The following is a 26,491-nucleotide window of genomic DNA, read 5'->3' as shown; positions in this document are numbered from 1 at the left end:
ACTTTAAACAGGGCCAGGGCCAAAAAAATATCGCTCAACTTGTCGCAGTATTCAAGCCTTCCCTGTCGTGCTTCTGGTCTGTGCCAACCAGCATCTTCCTGAACAGCCCTGGGGTTTGCTTTGGGAGCGAGTACAAGCAGAGGACCATTTCTAAAAATCAGCTTTTGTGAGACCCTTGTTTAAAAATACGAGCACAAACTGTTTTGGTCTACATGGCTGCAGTGCCGGAGAATGGCTGCAAGCATATTCCATTTCCTAACATGGATTGACATGGTGTAGACATAAACTTTGTGTCTTGGTTCTCCTTTTGTAAATAAAGATAAAAGTACTTCCACACCTAACACTTTCAGCAGCTTATCAGAAAATACATTAAAGATGGTGAAGCACTTATGTATGAAGCTGTCCATAGTTATATAAATATCTCAGCTAATAAGTAAGTCTATAAATAGTCCCTTAGGGCTTCTTACATCTTGTGTTACTGAATGTTTGCAACTTATATGAACATAAAGTGACTTAGAAACAGACATGAACTCCCAAATTTGAAAAAAAAATCCAAAATGTTCTTTTGGATCTTTTAATTCTTAACAGTAGCAAAACAATAAAAAGACATTTTTGTAATATCTGGTGGAAAACCAAGGCAAGGAAATGTTTAATTTTGTTTATGTTTGAGTTGCAGAGACAGAGTGGGTGAGAGGTGAAGAATGAAATGGCAATAGGGTCATGTCCAAATGCAAATCCTCAGAGACTTTAGTTCCTTTGCAAATAATTTACTGAAGCACTGAATGCAGGGATTAAGTACTGAATACTAAAGATAAGTACTACAAACTAAAATTAAGAACTAATTTAAATATAAAACTCTTTGCATTTCCTTAGTAGCTAGAAAATTGAATATTTTTTGCTGAATATTTTCAAAGTATTTTGCAGAAAAATTATCATGGTCAGAAGGAAATTTTTTCAAAGAACAATATTTTTTGCATGACTGGTGATGCATTTTTTTTACCAACTTCCCATTTAAAGAGGACAATTTAACCAAAAGTAAAAAATTAAAAAAAATCTGAATTAACTGAGACTAGAAGGCAATTTCTTTCAGCAACTAGAAGTTTGGCTAAATGCTTGACTAATAGAATAAAAGTGAGAGAAACAGATGGAAAATGACAGAAAATACATGGCTTTCCCTCTTCCCTGTTAACTTATTTTTTAATGTAATTTGAAAGCTGTCTGCATTGTCTTTTCCTTTTTTAAATCTCATTTTTCTCCTCCTTTCTTCTTTCTCCTCCTTTTAAATGTATTGCCACCTCTTATTTTTTCTGTCACAATCCGTTTACGCTCGCTGGTCCTCAGGTAACCCTTGCTCATCCTACTCCCAGTTTGAATTTCTCTTCTTTCTCTCTTTTTTCCTTCCTAGCTGTTCCCACTTTCCTTATGCAGAAAAAAGGTTTTCTGTGACTCCTAAATTTTCTTGCTTGGAGAGGTAATAGTGATGTATCATAAGCGGGACTGACCTTAGAAACTGATGTTTCTTCTGAGTAGTTCCAGACAGACTAATTTGACACAGTGAGATCCTTAGGGGTTAAGAGAGAAGGTAGTATCTCAGTCCACTAAGAGGATTTCTACTTGCAGAACAGATGGCAGGTGTGAGCGAGCTCTCTCACTTCCATTTATGAGGTCCTGTGCAGAAATATGTGGAAATTTTTCTTGTGCCGCTTAGAGAAGCATTAAAATCTTCACCAGTGATGTGGCAGAGTAATAAAATGCTGTCCAATACATGTATTATTTCTCTTCTGTAAAACATTTGTGTCCTGGTTTCGGCTGGGATAGAGTTAATTTTCTTCCTAGCAGCAGGCATAGTGCTGTGTTTTGGATTTAGTAGGAGAAGAATGTTGATAACACGCTGATGTTTTTAGTTGTTGCTGAGTACTGCTTATGCTAGTCAAGGACTTTTTCAGCTTCCCATGCTCTGCCAGGTGCACAAGAAACTGGGAGGGGGCACAGCCAGAATAGTTGATCCAAACTGACCAAAGGGCTATTCCATACCATATGATGTCATGCTCAGTATAGAAACTGGGGGGGGGTGGCCAGGGAGCAGCGATCGCTGCTCGGGAACTGTCTGGGTATCGGTCGGCGGGTGGTGAGCAATTGCATTGTGCATCACTTGCTTCGTGTATCATTATTATTATTATCATTATTATACTGTTACTATTATCATTACTATTTTACTTTATTTCAATTATTAAACTGTTCTTATGTCAACCCAGGAGTTTTTCTCACTCTTACTCCTCCGATTCTCTCCCCCATCCCATCGGGGTAGGGGGAGTGAGCGAGCGGCTGCGTGGTGCTTAGTTGCTGGCTGGGGCTAAACCACGACAATTTGTCATACTAATTCCTAAGAGGTGGTGAAATTGCAGTTTAAAGAGATAGAATTATATAACAAATACTAATATTATAATTACAATTATAATGGATTATAGATTTATTCAGAGAAGTGCTCTAGAAAGGCAATTTGTGATATAACAGCTGGATTTAAACTGTCAGTGCTTGTTTGAGATTTTTTACTAACTATGCTGATTTTTACTAATGATGCTCATCAATCTATACGTTTGCAACCGTACCTGCACCACATAATTGTAGAAACAGCAGAAAGAGACTGAACGCACAGGTAGATGTTTTCACTCCTGTTGCCATAACTTTTTGCATTACATTGTGACTTTATAGAAGACATTCCCTTTTCCAAGGGGAGTTTGTTGTCACTGTATGACCTAAGTTCAAGTTAATTAGTGTCACTTTTCCCACTACAGAGCTTTTGTAATGTTGACTATGGGGTAATCCTTTCTGGTAGGAATTGGGAAGACTTTAAGAATGTAAGGTGTTATCAAAACCAGAAATGTCTACATGTATACAATTTCAGAATGTTTAGTATGGGAAAGAAATGCCAAAAAGATATAATCTAATTAAATATGGGCTTCCATATTGTGGCAGCAAAATACATAAAAATACAATTTATACTTTTATTGCCAAATTTCTCCCTGTTGAGAATAATCACACCACCCTCATGTTGAAAGAATGAAAGGTGACATCTCAAAACTAGAGCTTTATTAAATAAAAAAAACCCAAGTAGATGTTTATTTCATAAGCAGCTATCCTACCAGCGTATCATATCAGCAGTCTATATTAACAACAAACCTTTTGTGAGTTTTCTATAAAGTGCATCCAAATGGTGTGCAAAATACTGTATGAAAAAGACGATAAACACAGTCACTGCCCCAAATGGTTTACCTTCTAAACACTACACAGTATACCTGAAAGTGGGAAAGATGATACAGAATGTAATTCTAAAACAGAAAATAAGTATTTTTCCCTCATCTTATTTCTTAAAAACCCTTTAGTATAAATGAGGGAATTGCTGAGAGGTACGAGAAGCAGATTTTGAGAACACGAGTGAAGTGAGAGCAGACTGGACGGTGGGCAGAGCCACTAAGGCAGTTTGGCAGGAGTTGCAACATCCAGGTACTCCAGAGATGTCTGTGCTGCCATCCTGCCTGCAGGCTGGGGCATACTCCTTAACACACTCCCGTGAAACTGAAGTCACCCATTTTCTGCACAACACTTGACTCTTCTGCTACATCTTGTTGGCCATCAGAGTGAGTGAGGCTTGAAGGAAAATCTAATATCACCCCCTCCAGCTGTAAATAGCAGCATGGAAACACAACTCTGTCCGCCATGCAGCCATCCAAAACAGTCTCCATATTTCAGTTTTTTCTCTTCCACAGTGCTCCCACACTAGTTCTGTTTTCAAGGTCACTATGACATTTTTACAGCTGTCACTCAAAGAAATAACACAGAAACTAGCTGTGGTTACAACGGCTATGGTAGAAATTTCAGTTGTTTTTAAAAGAGCTAAAGTAACCAGAAAGTTCAATTGCTGAACAGCCTATTTATCTTGTGATTCAGACATCATTTGAAGATAATGTTTCCTGGAATTGATGCATATCTGCGTATTTGCTGAGTCCAGGAGAGACCTTGTACTTTTTGTAAGAGGGCAATCAGCTAAGCACTACACTTCCTCTATCTGATCTGTTATCTTAGACACTAGGTTAAGAGTTTGGAATTTTTCAAGAAGTAAGTTTTAAAATGTAAAGTATTCTGAGGAATAAAATAAGTTGTTTTTCTCATTCATTCACTTTCTGAAGTCTTATGAATTAAATAGCTGACATTCCATTCCTTGCCATTCATGAAACTTCAGTTAGTAAGGATTTCTCCCTATGGGTTTACTCAGTGGAGGGTTTCTACATGAATAGTATTTAGTCACGTGTAGATGTGAATATCATTAGTATTGCAGTCCTCAAAGCTGATCCAGTACTGCACTGAAGCTAGTCATTCCAGGGCAAAATGATGAAAAACTGCGCATGCTACAAATAGTACCATGACACTATTTTAGATTCCCTTTATACTGCTGTGAATGACTTAATGGAGTGCAAAGAAAGAGGGGATCATTAACGAAATGGGAAATAGGTTTCCCCACCTGTAAAGTGGGGATAATCATTCTTACTTTTCCTGAAGAGTATTAATAGCTGCTAGAAAAATATGCCCTGGTTTTATAATTATTACTGTTAGAAGACAAGCAAAATGAAATGATTTATAATATGGTTTTAAATGGATATCCAGACTATGGAACAAATACTTTTTAGGGCTGTCTGAGCACAGTTTGAACACTAATTAACTGGATTAAAATCTGATTTAACTGAGAATTTAACTTGGACAAAGAATACTCTATTCCTTTAATTTTTTCTTGTGATTTTTATTTACCGGTTAGACAAAACTGATATATAAAGCTTAAATTAAATTGGTCTCTGGACCAATTCAAGCTGTAAAAGTAAGGTCATCTAGATCTGTTACCTGAATGTTGTCTGACCTGACTGTTTATGCGCATATACCCACACAGAAACTAGGGTGAAATCCTCAGTCTAGATTACTGTCCATCCCCTTTATAAACACATCTTTCACTGAGCTGTTAATTGTGAAGAAAAAGGAAGATTTTCAGCAGATTGAAGACCCCCATTTCAGTAAACGTGATTAAAGGATTGTTCACACTCTGGGAAAGGCTAAAGCATCTATGCATTAATCTTTACATAATAAAATCTATATAGGTGCAGAAAATACTAATGTATTTACTTGCCCTGTGCTGCAGTGCAGCCCACTTTGGCCTTGGAAGCTGTTTAACCATGGTATCATGATAGTATGCCTAAATTAGTAACCCCTGTGAGAGGCAGTAGGTCCAAAGTCACTCTGATGTGGCTGCAGGGCTTCTGACCTCCTTCTGGTCCCCCTTGAGACCAGGTGCTCTGAGGAAGGTGGTGGGGCACTTCTGCATCGGGCATCCCAACACCCACGTGACCTTGGACAGTTACTCTCTACTGATGCTTGGATGAGCTGTCCTCTAAGTGTTTCATGAGCAACAAATATGCAGTGCAACTGCTCCTTACTCATCATGGCATTTACCACAGGGATGTAAAACAACTGTTAAATAGGCAACCTGAGTATTTCTCGGGGTCTTAAAAGCTTGCCCTAAAGCATCTAAAAATGCTTTCAGGTTTCCTTGTTCCTTTTCCACTTTTGAAGTGCTGTATGAAAAAAGGTGTAGATCTTCATTCTTACTGACTGCAGTAGGCTTTGAAGTGGCCACGTTCTCCTCCGAAAGGTGTAAGTTCCCTCCTTTGCAGACTTCCCCTGGAGCTGAAAACACTCTGCATCTTCAGTGCCCTGAGACCTTATAATCATAGTAACTGCTTATTCATTATTGCATGAAAGCTCAAATATTTTGTTAACTTCAACAATTCTTGTATGAGTATGTATTTACGTGTACATACACATATGTACACATACACTCAGGAGCATAAGAAGTTCTGCATTGCTTTCTTAATTACTTTGGGATTTTGAACAAAAATCTTTAAATAGGTTTTTATTTTGGACTTTCCTCACCCAGAAAAGGAAATGAGAATGTTAAGCATATGATCTAAAGAATTACAAGGGAATTTGGAACTGCTGTTTTTACCATGTAAGGCCTGTGATTTACAGTATTCTAATCATGAAGTGCATTTTCAAATTACAGAAGGCTTTAGTGGGAGATGAGAGAGATTGAAGTAAAAGTGAAGCTGCAAAAATACACTGCTTTACTTAGTTTAGGTAATTTCCCAGTTTGTTTGAATTATATTGTAGTGTTCAAATCCAAATTGCGTTTGTGAATGTTATCATGTATTAATTCACATCATAGTTATTTGTGTAGTTATATTTACTGGCTTCGTAGCAAATTGCTTTTGGAGCAACCTAGTGATTAAAATACAGTTCCTGAAAAGCACTGTTCATTAAGCTTAGTGAATATCCTAGATGTGTTGACTTCAACTGATTAACTAGTTATTTGTATCACAGGAGAAAGAACTTTTAATTGAAACTGTCTAGAGAATACTCAGCTTGTGGCGTACTAACAGTTTACCCCAAAGAGACACCTATAGTAATATTTTAAAAATGCATGAATAATGATGAAAAATCGTATATCATCTAGCTATAAGTGAGATATTTCACTTGCTTGTTTAAAAAATACAATACTCTGAACTTTATAATTTGTGCTACAATGCTCTTTCACCATATGTTCTTGTTTATAGAAAACAAAGTATTGCTGAGTTTACTGCCTGATAGTCATACAGAATTAAATGGAAACTCTAGAATTAGGAATATTTCTGCAGTAGAGGTAAGAGGGACAGGGTAACAGTGACCCTTTGTAAGGAAGAATACGATACCTAGCTGGCTGTGGGCCCCAGCTGTAAACACAGTAGTCTGGTTTTCAGACTATTCCCACAAAAGATTGGACTTTTCTCTGGTTAGAATCCATGGGAATGTGGAGTCCTGGTTTACTGACATGACCCTAGGGACCCTGGCCAAGAGCTGAAGGGGACACACTTGGACCTGGTTTTCTGGAGAGTGTTGCTGTGATTGAAGCAAGGAAGAAGAGTCCCCTGGGAGACGTGGCACTATGCAGCAGTCAGAGTGACTGGGCTGGCTCAATGCAATGACCTGCCATGGTAACCTTCTGCTTTAAGTAGTCTCAAAGGCCACATCTGTATTAGTAAACGAAGAGTACTTGACAACAGCCCTGGATACGGTGGCCAAGGGGAGTGGGACAGCCCGCATCCCTGCAGCTAAACGCCTCCGAGGTGCCTCCTGGGAATGACTCTGGGAAACCTCAGCCTCTTGAACTGTGCCCAGAAACTATTTGGGAAATTGGTAGCTGGCAAAGAAGAAGTATGACAAGGACCATTCTAGCAATTTATTAGTACGTGTAATTGTGTTCCTGTGTCTGGGAAAGGTTCTGGGCTTTAGCTGAGCCAACTAGTGTAGGCACAGCCTACTTTCTTGGTAAAGGTGCTGCTTACTAGGAGCTGGTAAGTAGAGAAAGGAGGTGCTTTCACTCAATTTGTGTACCTGCATCTCAAATAGAAAGTAGATGGATGGATATGCTTAATTAAGCTTCTGCAAACACTGTCTGTCGTGGGGCTGTTTTCTGAGAATGTGATTCAATTCTGATTCAAAAGCAATGTAGCCATACTTACTGAGCCAATGGATGCAAGCTAATAAATTGTACTTATTAGGAGGATTGTCTTTAAATCATGGAGATTTTGAGGTAAAGAGCCTTACTGAAATGTATTGGGCTGATGCTTATGGCAAAATTTTGGTCTCTCTGAAGCCATTTTAACTCCAGTGGAAGTGGGGTTTGGCCCTGCTGCAACTTATTGTAATTAAACCTCTAATCTTCTAATGGAAGAGATTAAAGACAAAGGCTTTTATGTAAAGATTTTTTTTTTTTGTAACTGTAGTTTCCTGCTGTGAGGGTTCTGCAATTTAATTTAAGCATGAACTACCTCAGCCCTTTCTGAAATAGCAGCCTGACTGCAGTTTAGCTCTGGGATCCCTGTAGACAAGGCTCCCAGGAGAAAAGGCCTGAAATATCTTGAGGAAAGATTAAAAGCTTCAGTAATGTTCCATTAAACCTTGCTGCTTTTAAAATAAATGGACACTTCATTGCTGTAAGACATTTTACCTGTAGACATTCATTTGGTGTCTCATGTTTTTAAATGACTTTGCCCCCATATTGCAGTCGAACCTTAAGATATTACAGGAAAGAGGATTAAGGAGAAATACATATAATGACTGGTAAGATCAGTAATGATAAGCAGAATGACTCAAGCTCAAATTTTAATTTCATGTGATGCTTGATGTGGTTTCAGGATGTTATTGTTGTTGTTGCTTCATAGTATCAATTCATTAAAAGAATTAGATGTGGCCTGGAAACTAAAAACATCCCACCTATGTCTTTTAGAGATGGTCAGATTATAGTGTGTGGGTTTTTTAATAAGCACAAACGGATATGTGCTAAGTATTTTAATGGAAACCTGAAACCACAAACCGTTTTCCTGCCTGTATTTATAAGCAAAGCACTAAAACTTGGAATAGATTTAAAACTCCCAGATCTTTTGTTCTAACCTGATTCCTGGTTTAAATGAATTTAGGTGAATATATGGTTTTAACCTCAGGACTAAATCTAATACAGCAACCCTCAATTTCATCAATATTTGTGTTAATTATTAGTCCTCTGGTGGCAGGTTTAGACCCTTTTAAGTAATTAATATACAATTATTACAGGCAGCGTGAACCTGTATAACAAGGGGTGGGGGCTGTATTCCACAAAAAGTAAAAGCATGTTGTCTCAGTATTTTTAGTAATATGGAAAATAAGTAAAACTTGGAAGTCCCACTTCAGCTGTTGATCTGAAGCTTTGGGCTCATATGAGCCTGACATTCAGAAACAGGGATGATTGAAATTACAACAGGAGTTTTGCGGGACGTAATATACACCTGTATTACTGACTGTGTAGGCTCTCTTACAAAGCTTACTTCCGTATGTTTGAACCACTCAGGTAATATTCAGGAGTAATTTTTCATTTCTCTATATATTGTTTTTCTGAAGGCAGCAGTCAGGGTTTTTTTAAGTTTCAAGTAACTGATTTTGGGAAATGTGGAAGGCAATATCATTTCTGAAAACACTGAGGTCCTGTGACTACTTTCATTTTCCTCAGAAATTATTTCCAAAACCTTACCTAGTATTCTGTAAAGTCTTGCCCTCATTGTGGCAGGTTTGTGTCTGTCAACCATTGGGTTGTGGTTCCAGTGGGAAGGAACAGCTACAGAAAGCAGTAGTCACGGGCAAAGAGGTGATCTCAGAGATTGTAAAGGTCAGTCCCATGACAGAGTCCAATTAGCTGGGATGCAGTGTGCATTTGATGATTTTTAATGGGCAGTCAGTGCAGAGATTGGAGCCATGCTGTGATATGCTCGTGGTGGTCTCAGCTGGTGGGCAGTTGCACTTGTATCAGACAGAGGTTTCTCAGGAATACGCAGTTTCTTTCCCTTGCTTACGTGTTGCAGTAATCCAACACAGGAATCAAATATGCAGGTATTGACACCAGACAAACTGCCTCTAAAACTAATGAGTGAAGAGCTCTAGTAAGCCCACAAGTGGGAAAGAGCGGTGTGTTTGGATATCCAGTTACAAATGGACTTGAAAAGTTTTTAGGAGAAGCCCCTAATAGAAAGGGGCATTGTGCAGAAGGTAGTTGGAACCAGGTGTTTTCCACTTTGCACATACTCCCTTTACTGTTCCAGCTGTTGACCTCTGCTAGGCACTGAGCAACCTAAGAGATGGCTGTGCTTGTATATGATAAGAAAGCTGCTATCCACAGGTGGGTACAGACACTCAGTGATAAGAGAAAAAAAAGTATTTTTGCTCTTTAAGAAGAATCTGCCTTCCAGATAAGTGATGAAGGTCCATCTTTATCTATGAAGATAAAATCTTCATAGCAATAGCTGATGGACTGTGGTCTGGGGTCTGTGGGTAGGTGCTGTATCTAGCATTTTAACATACTTACATGCTTTTAAGATTATTTTTTTTAGAGCAGGGATGTACAATGGACTCATATTGACCTTTCTGAAGTCAGCCTTTCATTTGGCCTTTCATTTTCCTATGTTTTTCTTTTCTCTTAAAACTAAGACAAAATGTCGGAAGTGGAAATATTTATGAGAGCCATTTAGAGGTATAGAAGAATTCAGCTCAAATGAGTTGTGATTGAATAGTCTTCACAATTGTTGTAGCAGGGAAACTTAATACAGAGTTGCCATGGAGACCAGTTCTTTGGCCACTGGTCTAACACATTAAAGCCTTTTAGTTCAGCAATATGCTATTTGCAGATGATGCCGTACATGATATTAACAAGTGGTTTGCCTCCATTAAGAGGAAAATATCTCTAAAATTACAGCATTTCTCTTTAAAGAGGAGATATGCAAAACTCCTTGAAGTTATCTGAATAATCAGTGACCTGCATGATATCAGTTCATGAAAATACTGTGTTCATATAGGAGCGAAACACATTTATCACATCAAAACTTAGCCAGCCATCCCAGTCAGTGCTATTGAAATGTAAGTGAGATTGAATGGAGGCTGGCAAGGTGTAAGTCTGGCAAACCAACCTTCTTCCAAGTGAACTCTTTGCTCAGGTCTGGGGTGATCTGACCTTTTTTCCCATTAGCCTTATTCCAAGTAATTCTTCTTTTGAGTGCAGGGGTGCTCTGAATACCAGACTTGCCCTATACCATGAGAGTTCCTTTTCCCAACAAAGATTTATATTTATCACTGTTTAATTAAATCTTGTTTTTATAAATGGTATGCTATATTTTTACCATGTGACCATCACACACAATTCTGTAGAGCACATTTAATGGAATAAATGGAAGCACAGTAAACAGAAATACAGAAACTCAGCAGAGGTAAACCACTTAATAGCAGTGCCTGTAATGAATTTCCTAACTAACTAGCCCACTTCATAAACTGATAACATAGACAGAGACTTAGCTGTAAAGGCCCTTAATCAAGCAATGGGCAGAAACAAAATGAGAGGCAGAACTGTAGCTATCAAAACCCATTCTGGTCAGGCAAGAGCCTAGGGCGCTCCCTGTAATGGCCTATTTGCTGGCTAAGTCAATATTTCATTCCTGCAGTCCAGCTGGACTGGAATGCTAACATACAGACTTCCTCAATCCACCAACGCTGTTTGAAATAGAGCCTGAATAACACTGGAATTCTTTAACTTTTGCAGAGATTTAGCACGAGGCTTTCTGCAGAACAGCTATCAGGCACAGAGGTGACCCAGAGAGGCCAGAGTCTGGATCAGGACACACCGTTGTCATGTTATGCCATTATTTCACTGGTATCTTGTGTAACAGCATCCACACTAATTAGTATCTTTTAGGAAGAAAGATTTATTCTCCATGCAGAAATTGAGTCTCCAAATGTTACTCACTGTTGTGATACTTTTAGAAATGTCCTGTGATTCCTGGCACAGATTTTGGATTCAAGAGTTTGGGAAAGCACGTCAGTATCAGTATGAAATTTATATATATTCCAGTATCCACAGATCTTGCTGCTGTTACAGGGACAAAATTCGTAATGTGGTAAATGATCCAGCTATATGTTCTTCTTTCGTCAGTTAGTTTATTAAGGCTGTGTTTGGCACAAGACGGCTGTGGGTTAAGGATGTGCAGCAATGCCTTTGGAACTTCTCTTTGCAGAAGGATGTAGTCTTCCCTCTCTGGGAGCCATGTGGTTCAGCTCACCCCTCTTCCCACTATGCGGAGTGCTTTGTACAAGGGCCTCGTTTTAATTTTCATTTTCTGTGTTTGTCTGCAGTTCATTTAAAACCCAGCAAAATGTATAAGTAAATCAAAATGTTCTCTTCACTTTGTCCTACATTACACTGATTAATAGAACTAGTTTCAGTTCTTCACTAGTTTCAGTTTGTCACAAAACATCATTTTGCTCAAGTGAAACAAGAATGGGAGTCTGAGACTCACTGCCATGCATGAGGATTAACAAAGCAGTAATGTGAGACACCTACATTCAAATCTTGAGGTTGTGAATGATGTAGGGTGTAAAATTCTGGTATAAAATAAACAGATTGCATCTATGGATGATTTTTCAACAAATGTGAATAATATCATTTTTCAAAAAAATGTTTTTTTTTTTTACTATGGTCTGTCTTTGAAAGAAAGCAAGACTTTCAAAATCTTTAAACATGGGGAACAAACCCAGAGTGGTCACCTTCTACTCATCTCTAGTAATTGGCAATGAATTCCATTGCCATACTGACTTTTATTTTCCTAGTTACATAAAGTTTCTCTGAAATGCCCTGAAATTTTCCTTTATATTCCTTAATATAAATATAATTTATATCTGCAGGGGTGTATTCCCAGTAAGCAAAATATGCTAATACTCTGGGCTTTAAATTGGGCCTCAAAATATGGAGAAGTGATCTAGTTTTTCAATGAGGTCCTACTCTGAAAAAAATTCACAGAAAAATGGTCCATTGCTGCCATTGTGAGACACAAAGAGCAAAGAAATAAAATTTTTCCTTTGATACCCTTTTTCTTATCTGAAGTCTTCGATTCTAATAAAGGCGATATACTCATTTAAACATTACTGCATTAAACATGACTTCTAAAAAGACATGATACTTCTTATTTGTTAACATCTTTGGAATATGCCACAAGTCAGTAGTACTGCTGAATCAGTAGCAGTACAAAGATTTTAGTAACATGTGGAGAGAAATGAAGTTTGTGGTTGTAATTTGTCATGGAGCTGGATGGAAAAAATGCCTGGATGGTGTGTGGGCAAGACGAGAGCAAGGAGGATTAGAAGCAATGTATTGCTGCTCCTGCGGCTGCTACTGGAGGAGGATGGACCGGGAGGCTCTGCCTCCGCTGCAGCTGGCTGCAGCATTGCCCTAGGTGTCCCAAGGGCCTTGAGGAAAATGAGGTTTTGTCTTACTGCTGAACACATACAAATAGCAAAGGGAACTTCTGCTTCCCAGTGTCACTCCAGCTAACAGCCGAAAAAGAGGGTGTGCTTCAAAACTGGTGATTAGCTCTGGTTGCTCTTTACACAGCACTTAGTGCTGCAAAGGTCTATGACTCCCAGGAGGGACATCTCTGGTATCTTAATCAAAGAGATGTAACACAAGTGCCCAGCCCTCTGGATATTGGGGCCCAATCCTGCAAATTGCTGTGCACTTGCTGGGGAGCACTCAGCGCTTCCCTGACAACTGGCATCAATGATAGTCGGGGTGGCAAGGGGACCTCAGTAGCCCAAGGGACCTCAGTAGTCCCAAGAGGTGCTGAGCGACTGGCTGGATGGCTGCCTCTGTCTTCAGGCCCAAGGGAGTATTGAACAATTCAAACTACTGCAGGGAAGATCAAAACCTTCGGAATAGAAGAAATTATTCAGCTGCCTAGGAAAAAAGACAACCTTGAATGATTAAGAACTGTGTGTGAGAGAGAGAGATATTAATAATCACATGACTGAGCATAGTATCCGATACAATACATAATTCATGAACTCACAGAAAAGAATTATTCACCTCTCCTTGAAAAATAATTAAGAAAGATGCCTGGTGATGCTAAGAATTCACCAAAGTCCGTCATTCTGAAAGAGAATGAAAACATGTCTGTATTTGTATTCTACTAAAGCATTTCAAAATTCATATAAAAAGGGGAATGAAACACGATGTTTCAAATAACTATCAGTCTTCTATGTAATCATCAGAAAATTGGTTTCCAAAAAAAACCAGTTTCCAAAAAAATCTTAACTTACATGAGCAACAAAAGAAATAATGCAGCTATAAAGCAATCCACAGATCAGGCAAGAAAAATTCATGAAGTTTTCATGAAATAAAGCTTACATTTTTTGTTTTTTAAAAGAAGCTGAAGAGGTTCAGTATCTTGTCAGGAATGGTTGGCCAGTGCTGTGTTCCTTGTACTGAATTGCTTCGCCTCTTCCCAGAAGGACAAGAAACGTGTTTCCTTATCGGGTTATAAAACAATACTGGAAAATTTGCAATTGTAATTAATGGTGGCTGAGGTCAGTAGTTCAGTAATGTGAAAAGCTAAATTTGAGAGTTGTTGGAAGCATTTTGCAATGCACTTGCCCCAGAATATTTTCATTTTCTTCTGTGCCAAAACAAATCAATCTGAGAAAAGTGTCTCCCAGATTATATGCTGAATGAAATACAAAATTTGGAAGTATTAGGGATAAAACACAATGTTTTTCTTATTAGCTAAAACATTTCTTCTGTCCCAAATTTCAGTGTAATGCACCAACTATTTCAGAAAGCAAAACATACTGGTGTGATTCTATAGTCTTTGCAAGGGCCAAGCAAAAGAGAATCGCAAATGAGTCTGAACCACCCAGTGCTGGGAGAAGGTCCTTTCTTTGTAGACCATGCTTGCTACCAATGGGAATTTTGGGGCATTTTGCACCTGGTCAGGATTGCGTTATTTCAAGGAGAGGGGCTGTTCACCAGTACAGGCCATTCTCAGCCTGGGCATTTCAAATGGGACAATGCTCGGAGTGCAGTAGTCATCAGCTGTAGGATGATGTTCTGAGAGGTGCCTTTACAGGCAACTGAGATACGTGTATAAACATATGTGTGGGATGTTGGCCTTCCACGGGCAGCAAAACATCTCCCTCCAGCTCTGGAGGCACACTTATTAAATGGCAATGAAGCTTTCAGGCAATTAGCTCTTTTCTCACCAGTCAGTATCACAGGGGACAGGAGATTAAATGCAGTGTGTTCTTTGGGAAAGGGAGAGAAATATTTCACCTGCATGAAATTAAAATTTCCTAGGGATTTTTTTTTCCTAATATTTGTTCTAATAAGCTTGTTTCTGTGAATTTGTGCATGTGTGTTATTTCACAATAATAGTGGAGACTTGGTTATAGAACTCACCCAATTTATTTTATATGATAGCAGTTTAAATAACTGCTTCATTATGAAACAACAGATGAAGGTCTCCTTATCAATATCATGCAGATGAGATACTTAAGTGAATATAGGTAATACTCACAGAGGAATGGTATATGTGCTAAAGAGCAGGTGCTTTTTCTTTGAATTTATGGTTAATGAGAGACACCAAACATATGATGTTTGCCCTGCTAAGCATTGTTTGTCAAGAAAGAAAAGGTTACTAAATATTCACACACGCTCTAGCCTAGCTGTGTGAATACACAGAGGTCAAGACCGTTGTCTTAACAAAAGAGCACATCTCTTGTGGAGAGCAAAGACCAGCTCTAGTATTGTTGTATTTCCTCCTCATAATGGTAATTACTTTGCTTTGTCCGCTTTGCATTGCTTTTTCTGAATTTAACTAGATGAAAGCCTTCAGCCAGTAATGATAGCCAGCTTTCCGTTGGATCCCTGCCAACAACCTATAATTAAAGTGTTTTCTTGAGAGAGGACCACTGTATATAGTACCTATTGTGCATTATGTCCTTGGAACTTGACTGCAGTAATTGAAAAAAAATCTCCAATTTATACCTCTTTCTGTAGCTAGTCACCTCATGGGACTGTTGCAAGTGAAATTTTATAACTGTGTTTCATGGAAATGTAAAAATGGACATAATAAAATAACTTACAGTGAGTTAAGCTAACTAGAATGAAGGGACTAGTTCCAGAATAGAAGTGTTCACACACGGAATTATCAGGAGTACCTACTGAGTTTAAACGCACACCCAACATTAACCTTTTAAGTTTTCCGGCATAGATAAGATTTAAAAGTTCACGTCTTGTTTGCTATGTAAGTTAATGTTGCTGACCAAAAGGCTTTCATAGTGGCTTCAGTCAGAGACCTCTGAGAAGCTGCAGTATATGCTCAGCTCCCTCAGGCAAATGGAATAGCTTTTTGTTTACTAGGAGCCGAATCAGAAGAAATGATCATCCAGAGCCTGGGCCTTCATGGTAAAGCTGGAAAGATTTCCATGGCTGACAGTTGTGATGTGCACGGTTTTGATGACCTCCATTTTCTGCCAAAATGAGATATTCCTGGAAGTCAAGAATCAACCAGCACATAGCATTATTATTTGTCCTTAGATAGAAGAAAACAGTGCTTTTCAGGTACAAGGGTTATGAAAAAAGAAAAGCATAAAGGCTATGAATAAGAAAGTTGCCTTTTACATTAATTCCTACCAATCTTACTGTTGGTATTTTTTATTTTGGATATATGAAACAATACTGTTTGTATAGCTTAAGGGTAAATGGATTGGCTTACACTGCTTGTGCCAAAGAAATACCTGGGTTATTTATAACAACAATTACGTTAGGACCCCTACTTAGAAATTTTTCAGCAAGGTCTGAACATTCACTAAATTGCTGAGGTCAAAGGCCAAAAATATCCATAGAATACTGCTCCACACTTGGTATGCCTCAGTAGAGATGTTGCTATAATTAACTGCTACTGAAGCAGAAACTACTAAGTATTCATTACTTAGATCTTTTCCAAATGAAAGCTGGGAAATTTGATGCAGACTCTCTGTTTAAAACCTTAAACCTCTTTTTCTGTTTCTTATTTAAAGAAAGAAATTAAAAACAAATCTATCAAGTTACAGGATGTGTGCTTTAGAGTTGTGTACTTTATTTTTGTGTTATCTCAGCCAGACATCTGTGGTAAGACAGTTTAAACACCTTGCTTCTGGTGGCTTTCTGATCATCTTCATATCAAAGACGCAGAAGTGCAAAGTCAGACTATGCTTCAGGAACTGTAAGGAAACAGAAATTACTTTTTCAATGGGAAGAAGAATTCAGAAACTTTCTATACATTTTCTGAAGTGAGCAAGAGTTTTGAAAGAAGCACATTTTGATAAAACGCTTGGATGAAAGTGTGGCTGCATTTGCACTAACAAAGTCCAGCTTTTTACGTGGAATTTAAACACTGTTCCTTGCAATGTTACTATTGCAACGAACCTCAGTATACTGATGATCTACATAAAGTTGATACACATCATTGTTTGGGAATTTCTTAATGTTTTATAGAATCACAGAATCATAGAATGATTTGGGTTGGAAGAGACCTTAAAGACCATCTAGTTCCATCCCCCCTGCCATGGGCAGGGACACCTTCCACTTAGACCAGGTTGCTCAAAGCCCCATCCAATCGGGCCTTGAACACTTCCAGGGATGGGGCATCCACAACTTCTTGGGGCAATGTGTTGCAGTGCCTCACCACCCTCATAGTGAAGAATTTCTTCCTCATATCTAACTTAAATCTACCCTCTCTCAGTTTAAAGCCATTACTCCTTGTCCTATCACTACATGCCCTTGTAAAAAGTCCCTCTCCAGCTTTCTTGGGCCCCTCTTCCCTCCAGGACTTTATCCCATGGCACTCTACCAAGCAGATCCCTGAAGAGGCCAAAGTCTGCTCTCCTGAAGTCCAGGGTAGTGAGCTTGCTGTGTGCCCTCCTCAGTGCCCTAAGGATCTTGAACTCCACCATTTCATGGTCACTGCAGCCAAGGCTGCCCTTAAGCTTCACATTCCCCACCAGCCCTCCGTGTTGATGAGGTCCAGCATAGCACCTCTCCTCGTTGGCTCCTCTATCACTTGGAGAAGTGATCATCAATGCATTCCAAGAACCTCCTGGATTGCTTATGCCCTACTGTGTTGTCCCTCCAACAGATATTGGGGTGGTTGATGTCCCCTCCTGAGGACCAGGGCTTGTGAATGTGAGTCTGCTCCTACCGGTCTATAAAGGGCCTCATCTGCTCAGTCTTCCTGGTCAGGTGGCCTGTAGCAGACCTCCACTATAATGTCATCTGTCCCTGCCCTCCCTTTAATCCTGACCTATAAGCTCTGTTGGCTCCTAATCCATCCCCAGGTGGAGCTTCATGCACTCCAGCTGGTCACTAACATAGAGGGCGACACCCCCTCCTCCTCTCCCCTGCCTGTCCTTCCTAAAGAGTCTGTATCCTTCCATTCCAACACTCCAGTCCTAGCAGCCATCCCACCATGTCTCCATGATGCCCTGCAGGCATGTGCGTGTCTCTAACTCCTCTTGTTTATTCCCCATGCTACATGCGTTTGCATAGAGGCATTCAAGTTGGGCCCTGATGAAGCTGACTTACTGGCTGGCGTGGCTGGAATTCCTTTGTGCTGCTCTTCAGGTGCTCTCCTCCTGACCTGTGATCCCTCTCCAGGCTCTCGGCATCTTTTGCTGGCACTGGCATCAAACTGGTAGGAGTGGGATGGACTGAGGTTCCCTTCCTCTGGCAACTTTAGTTTAAAGCCCTCTTCACCAGCTTGGCAAGCCTATGATCAAAGATGCTCTTTCCCTTCTCTGACAGATGGACCCCATCAGCCCCCAGTAGACCAGGTTTCTCAAAGTGAGTGCCATGGTCTAAGCCAAACTCCTGGCAGTGGCACCAGTCCTGTAACAATCTGTTCATTAACCAGATTCGACTGGCCCTTTCAAACCCTTTCCCTTTGACCGGGAGGACTGATGAAAAAACTACCTGTGCTCCAGAGTCCCTTACCGCTGCTCCCAGGGCACTGTAATCCTTCTTGATACTCCTCAGACTGCTGCTGGCTATATCACTGGTGCCCATGTGGAACAACAACAGTGGATAATAGTCAGTGGACTGTATGAGGCTTCGGAGTCTCTCAGTGACATCCCTGATATGAGCCCCTGGTAAGCAGCACAACTCTCTAGACAGTGCATCAGGTTGGCAAATGTATGCCTTTGTACCTCTCAGAAGACAGTCGCCTACTACTATCACCTGTCACTTTTTCTTAGTTGCGCTGCTTATTATACGGGCAGCAGAATGGGCTGCCGTACTCAGCTCCAGCATCTCTCCTGGTGTGACGGGTCTTTCCTCTTCAGTTTGCAGAGTGATGAAGTGGTTCTATATACATGCGATTCATGCACATGCAAACTCTGCTGTGAATACTGTACTTGTCTTAATTTGCTTCAGTTTCTTTACTGTTGTGTTACATTAAAATTCAAAATGGTGGTGACATATGAATGATGTTAAACTCTGAGGATCTTTATTCACATGGAAGTTGCTTTAACATAGAATTGATTATTCTCTTGAGTAAATCAGGATTTCAAGTGTCATTGTGCTGAAAAAGTCTATTTAAATATAGGATCTGCCAACTTCCTATTTCTTTCCAGCAACAATGCCAAATAATCATAAATGATGGCAGAACTCTTCAGTTTATTAAAAAAAAAAAGTATCAGACAAATTAGTTTAAGACCTATGTAATTAGTATCTCCTGTATAACCCTCAGTAGGATGTTGTGCATTCCAGATTACATGGTCATCTAAGGAGTCACTAGGGCCAATAGTCTGGTTCCTTTGCCCAGAGGAAAAGTAGATCCAGGAAACAAGAAACTTGGAAGCAAAGCTAGAGAAGAAAGACATTCTGGAGTATGCTTTAAAAAAACCCCAAACACAAAAAACTTCAGTTGTTTATACAACTCAGAGTACATTATGAACTTATTCCTTCCGTGTGCCAAAACATATGGTAGATAACTTTCATGGGCAGCTAGAATCCTTGGACATATGAGGCCTTTAAAATCAGCAAAATTAGTTTTACAACAGAGGCTTTTCCTCGAGGTCCTCCCTTCTGCCAATTACAGATTCTGCAAGGCCAGCCTGTTCAATACACCACAAGCAGACGAGCTCACTGTCTTAACTTCTAATGCTCTGTCCAAATCACACGGCAGACTGCTGCCAGGCATAATCAGGTCTAAAATAACTCTGCTCCACAGGCCTCCACAGACTGGCTCTCTAGACTTCTTTAAGTATGGCTACTCATTTTCTTATTAAGGTAATTTCCTCTTTGTTATTACTAGTACAATGGGAGAGAAGACCAGAGATTTTCTCCCTCAACTGTAGATGGTGCATTGGGGTTAGGGGATCTGTCCCACATTTTTGAAGACCGAAAGATGGTGTTTAGATGTCTTTCCCCTTGGCTGAACTAATGCAATGCAAACCAGAGTGAAACATTTTGGAGTGAGTCCAACGTGTGTTTCCATGTATGGATGCAGTGCCTGAATCTAAAACTCATTCAGTTCATTCACTGAATGTATGATTTCTCTTTGCCCTTTCCTTCAAGCAAGTATTCACCAGTCTATAATCTCATTAGTTTCTTTTATACTAAATCATTATGCTTATTTAGTATTTTAACCAGCTGCTCATAGATTTCTGCTATGGTTATCAATTTTAGACTTCTATATTATAGTGACATAGTTAGAGGCCATTTCAGACAGCTTTTGTGTGATCTTTTTCCCAGCTAATAACTGTACCTGGGCTCATTACTTATCCAATTTTTTATCCTGTGTTTGTTTTACGGTTCATTTAACTGGATTTTTTTTTTTTTTTATTGTCCACAATCAGACACACTACTGAGTGCTTAAATAGGTTTTGCCCTCAGAAAAAAAAAAAAAATCCAAATAATTTCCTGGCAATCGGGTATCAGTACAAAGGTTTCTTTAATCCAGAGATATTAATGATATATAAGTTAAAGTTATCAAGTTTGGAAGTTCAAGATTCCCTCTGGAGATTACTATTTCAAAATTTTTCTAACTCCATATCACTGATCCAATGGAATTTGGAATTGAAATTTTTAAGTTCTTCAAAAGTAGTATCAAATGAAAGTGGTACAGGAATGAGACAGCATTTGCAAAATGTAAGTTTGATCCAATTCCAAGGAGAACATCTTGTTTTGCTCCAGATGTGTTTTAGTACTAATTGATTATTGTTTTAGCAGAAAACCTATTTAGAAGTGTTCCAAAATACAAAACTGACACTGAAACACAAACGGTATGGCATTGAGCTATACGGTGTTTTCTCTTTGTTTATCTTGCTGAAATTAAATACGGCCAGAAGGAGTGAGAAAGCTTCAGTGAATCTTATGCTAATGCTTTCCCAGAAAATGTTTTCTTTTCTCCCTAAATTATTGATTGAGCTATTAGAGGTCTGAAATAAAACTTTAATTAGTTGTTGGAGGCTTCACAAAGTATGACCTGCTGGAACATATGAATGGAGTTGAAAGAGAGCCATCCGGCTACAGGAATTGCAGCCAGCAGAACAAAACACTTAGATGGGCAGAAACTTAACATCTGTTGCAGATTTCTAGTGTTTTAGGCAAAGCGATTTTTAGCTGAAAGTTGACTGATGATTTTTAGTTGACTGCATTATGAAGTGTAACAAAATATATAAAATACAGTCTTGAATCACATGTACTGTCATTTTGAACTGGTAATTTCACATTGGAGTGTCCTTGTCTGTCCACAAGCTAAAATTCAACAGTGTGTGTTGCATGTGTCATGCAAACCAGTGCCCATTGTTGTCTGCTCCTGAGATTGCTATTTTCAGATGCTTTCCACTCCGTATTCTATAGCTTTGTCCTGGTTTTAGCTGGAATAGAGTTAATTTTCTTCCTAGTAGCAGGCATAGTGCTGTGTTTTGGATTTAGTAGGAGAAGAATGTTGATAACACACTGATGTTTTAGTTGTTGCTGAGTACTGCTCATGCTAGTCAAGGACTTGTCAGCTTCCCATGCTCTGCCAGGTGCACAAGAAACTGGGAGGGGGCACAGCCAGGACAGCTGACCCAAACTGCCCAAAGGGCTATTCCATACCATATGACGTCATGCTCAGTATATAAGCTGGGGGGGGGTTGGCCGGGGGGCACCAATTGCTGCTTGGGAACTGTCTGGGTATCAGTTGGCAGGTGGTGAGCAATTGCATTGTGCATCACTTGCTTTGTATATTATTATTATCATTATTATATTGTTATTATTATCATTACTATTTTACTTTATTTCAATTATTAAACTGTTCTTATGTCAACCCAGGAGTGTTTCTCACTCTTACTCCTCCGATTCTCTCCCCCATCCCACTGGGGCAGGGGGAGTGAGCGAGCGGCTGCGTGGTGCTGAGTTGCTGGCTGGGGCTAAACCACGACAAGCTTTTTGCTTGAGAGAGAGAGAGAAAAGTGGGCTGGAGTTTTGAAAGCAACAGAAAGAACTTACGTGCCTACCTGTCACTAAAACCCACTCCTGTAATATACTTGAAATAGAAAAATTTCCTACTTTATGTGAATTTAGATGACAGTGAGGCTCAATAATTCGACGATCTGTCATCTTGGTTGTCTACTTAGAAACATCTCTTTGCCCTATCCTACTTAAGTTTGTCATAGTTGCACTATGTGCACCCATCTCAGACTGTAGCATTGCTCTGGTGATTTCATTTCAGGATAAAAGCTTGGACTTAATTACTAGTATAATTGTTTCAGGAAAGGTGACTTTCAGCAGATGGGAAATTAACAGTATTATCAATTATCATGATTTTATTGCAGGATTTACAAAATTTGGGAAGGTTTATCAAGGATTCTGAAGTCAGATATATTGTCATATCCAAAATATCCCCCATTTTTTATTATTGTCATTAGGACTTAATATTTCCTCATCGAGTACAGGATTCCAGAAAACCCTGGTGAAAAGCTGAGAGCATGAAATCCTGTGTAATGATAATAAATCTTATGATAAGCAAGTAAGGGCTTATGTGACACTTCAACAAAAGGGGATGGGGGCTGCTTTTCTCCAGACAGGTAAAGGAAGACACAGATAAAAATAAAGCAATCCTCACTAATGATCTTGTAGTCTTCTGCTTTTCTCCCCAGTTGAGGTTGAGGTTAGTTTACAAAATGCAGGACACCAAAGAACAACAGGGGCAGCAGTGAGTGGTTAAGAGAATAGAAAGCTGCCCCATATGAAGCTTCAAGAGCAGTAACATGGGGAAAAAGTCTTGTTGAATGAAATAGGAAGACTCAAGAGAAATGAAGAATAGGAATCAGACCATGGTGGCACCAGAATGTTCGGAAAAAAACAGTATGCCACAGCAATAGGGCTGGCTGAATAGCAGGCTGTACAGTTCACAGATTTGTATTTTTTTTCTTTTTAATTTGGCTTAGTTTCAAATTGGATCAAATCCATTTTTTTAAGAAAAATTTCTTCAGAAAAAAAATTCCAGGAAAATGTTTTGGAAACACTGACATACGGTGTTTCCAAAACCACACATTTCCCCCTGACCCTACAGCTGCTAAATGGAGCTGGCATTCACAGAGCAGCTCCATGGGAAGGCAAGGTCTGTGGCTCGGCTTAGGGCTTTCTGGTTTTGGGTTAGCCACCACAGGCAGGCAACAAATAGTGGGTTTAAAATGAACTATGCGATGCTTTAGGTTAGGATTTATGTTAAAAATTATTTTTTTTTTATATGTATTGTACATGTGTTTATATAGCTTTTTTTTTATATATGTATACATTTATATATTTTTCTGGAAAAGTTTGTCTAAGAAGAGTTGTGGAATTGCTTGTAGAGGGTTTGTATGTGGTTTTTGACTTTTTCATGTCCCTGCATAGCAATTCTAAGCATAATAACTGCTGACTTGCTTTTGTTATTTTGCTTTTCACAACCCATTTTAAGAGAAATCCATAGGTCATCAAACATTTGCAACCCAAAGACTAAAAAAACCTGAAGTAGATAGATGACAGTCTGCAATATCTTCCACTCATATTTATTGTGCTTATTTGAGTTACCTGGGATATGTCAACGTAGCCTGGAAAGGTAATGGTTACTTTTTTCTGTAATGTTCCCTGTATCCTACTTTTTTGCAATCTTTCTTTAAACACTTCCTTTCCCAAAAAGTTTGGCTTCTTCAAGTCACTGCATGATTATACTTTTAAGATCCAGGAATAGAAACAACAGCCTTTTCCTTTCTTTTTTGTGGCATAGCAACTAAGCAACACAGTTTGAATTTTGAAATGTTAAGTGCCCAATACTCACACTTTCGTGATCTACTTGTACAGAAAAAAACCCCAAAAAACAAAAACCCCAACAACTTGCAAAAACATGGCTAGTTTAAAATGACAAATAAATTACAATCTGCTAGTGGATACCAGCATGTAGCAAAAGTATGAATAGCTCATGTCAATTATTTGCAATGAATCATTCACTCAGACTAACAGTGAAAGAAAAAAAGAGTGAGAGATATGAAAGAATAGAAGTGGAAAAACACAGAAATTAGAGAAAATATAGAATGCTTAGATTTTTTTCTAGGTGTGAAATTATTTAGAGCTCTTATAAATATCAGCATGTATTTTTTTGATTAAAAGCTTTAGTGTGATTTGCTATCTGAAAAACTGTCTTTTACTTTAGCTAGCAAAAATCTTTTTGTTGCACATGAAACTTGCCGTTCTTAGCTGATCAGTGTTTCCAAAACATCTCCTGTATGTGCAGAATGCTTGTTTTGTGATTTGAAGTCTGAACAGTTAAAATTATTGGGAATCCAAAGAAGTTAAACTTCTGATATGACTTGATATATTTAGGAAAGTTTTCCGAGCTTTGTTGCTGTTTTCTATACATAATAAGGTTCTTAATTAGTATTTCATTGATTAGACTAGGTAACAAATAAGTTACATATTAGCTTTTCCAATGACTTAGCTGTAATGTAAGCTCTTGATAATGACTGAGGTATGTTTCCCTTGAACAATAGTGTCTTCGCTGGCAATGGAGGCCCAAATGCCAATGAAAGATGCTTCACAGCTCTCTCTGAAATGGGCTCAAGTATTTTTGTAATTAAAAAATTAAGACATGAAGATGAATTCCAAATTGCTACATTTTTGAAGACACAACTGACCCCAGATTTAGGATGCTTTCATTTAGATATTTATGGATGTCTTTATGCTTAGGAAGAGAACTTATTTTAATAGAAATTTTATAGCTTTAAAACATTCCTGCAGGCAAATTTCTGAGGTGAACAAGTACACAACTACACATAGGATTTTGCTCTCCCAATCTGAAAAATGTGTGAACAGTCAGTATTTATAAATGTATTCTTTTTGTATCTCCTTTTTTTGTTGTGTGTTTTTTTGGGGTTTTTTTTTTGTTTTTTTTTTTTTTTAGAATTGTCTCACTCTGTTCGAATAAATTTGGCTTACTGCTTGAAATTTGAGCTCTGTTTCTTTGTTACAGGACTGGTCATGACAGCCACAAGTTATTTCCTTAGATTTCTGGTGAGATAGATGTAAATCTTATAATCCAGTTTATGATGAATATGTTGGTAGGAAAGGAACAGTACCTTTATCCTACATATGTTTTTGAATGCATCTAATGAAAATTCACTTTTCTTGAGCATTCATACTGGGAATTCATGAAATTTTTTGAAAGCAAAACCATAAGAAACTAAAATGCATTTGAGACAAATTATTTACGATGCCAACCGAAATGAAGTTTAAATTAATAGCTAATGTCAACTACTAAATATAATTGTATTGAAATAACTTAAATGAGCAGATTCAAAGCATACGAGTTCTTCTTGTATTTCTGTGTATCTCTATACATAGGTAAATAGATATTAAGGAATTGAATATAGATTAGTTTTTAGGGTTTGATTCTACTTTTGACTGCCTTAATATTCACTTTAAAATATGTGATTCCTCTCTGTTTAGGGAACTCACTACAGTTTTAAGACCTACAAGCTCTTCTGCAACCCACTTTGCTCTATATGCTGAGAGACTTTGTACATTTTCAGCAGTTGGTCCTTTGCAATTTTTGCTTACTGAAATATAAAACTGAACAGTTAATCTTGCATAAATATTTATAGATAATAAAACTGGCATGTAATTCGATACTTTTCTCAATTTAAAGGAAAACATTTGGTGAACTCTTGGTTATATTAATTGTGAATAACTTGGCAGTGTTTCCATTTTTTAAGGTGTCAGTTTACAGTTGCATTGTAACATAATCTTATCCAAACTCTGTACAATCTGTTCCAAGGCTAGGGAGATTAAAGAACAGAAAAAAGAAGGGGAAAAATGTGTTTTCAATCAATAGCTAATATATACATGCAAGAGAGTTTATTTTTAGTTTTAAATGCACATTGTTATATTTGGAAATAGTTTAAAATGAAATGTTACAGTGTAAGAGCATGCAAAGATATCTCATTGCATTAAACAAATCATGCTCAAGGCCTCCATTTTCAGCGGTTCTCTTTTCTATAGTTTTACCCATCTTGTTCTGAAAAGTCTCTTGGTAGTACTTATTGTAGTAAGCTGGATTTTTGAGAATGCATTCAGGGAATTCTAGTTGGGCTATTTTACCCTAATATCCCCAAATACTACGTAGTATAATAAAACCTAATGTGATTAGAAGATGATTGTAGAGGTTGTGCTGTACTGAAGTTTGACATTAGTCTTACTGTGCTCTCACTCAACAGAGATACATGGCCTGGGACACAGTGATTAAAACCAAGGGAGAGCCTTCAACTGAACCAGAATCAGTCTTCCAACTGAAAGAATACTCCCTCATTGCCACTACAATTTGAGAAAAGGCAAAGCACGTAGACAGAATCATTGTCTTAGTTTCCCTCCTTTATCTGAAAAAGTTGTTACTCGTCATTCCTGGGTTGCTTAGGCAACTTACACATCCCCACATTCCAGACCTACTTCTTACTTGCGAGAGCAAGTTAGAGCCATATTTCTTTACTTGATAATATACTTTGCTGT

This window comes from Pelecanus crispus, chromosome 4 (genome assembly GCF_030463565.1).
Source record: "Pelecanus crispus isolate bPelCri1 chromosome 4, bPelCri1.pri, whole genome shotgun sequence".
Classification (NCBI taxonomy): Eukaryota; Metazoa; Chordata; class Aves; order Pelecaniformes; family Pelecanidae; genus Pelecanus; species Pelecanus crispus.
This window is presented reverse-complemented; position numbering follows the sequence as displayed.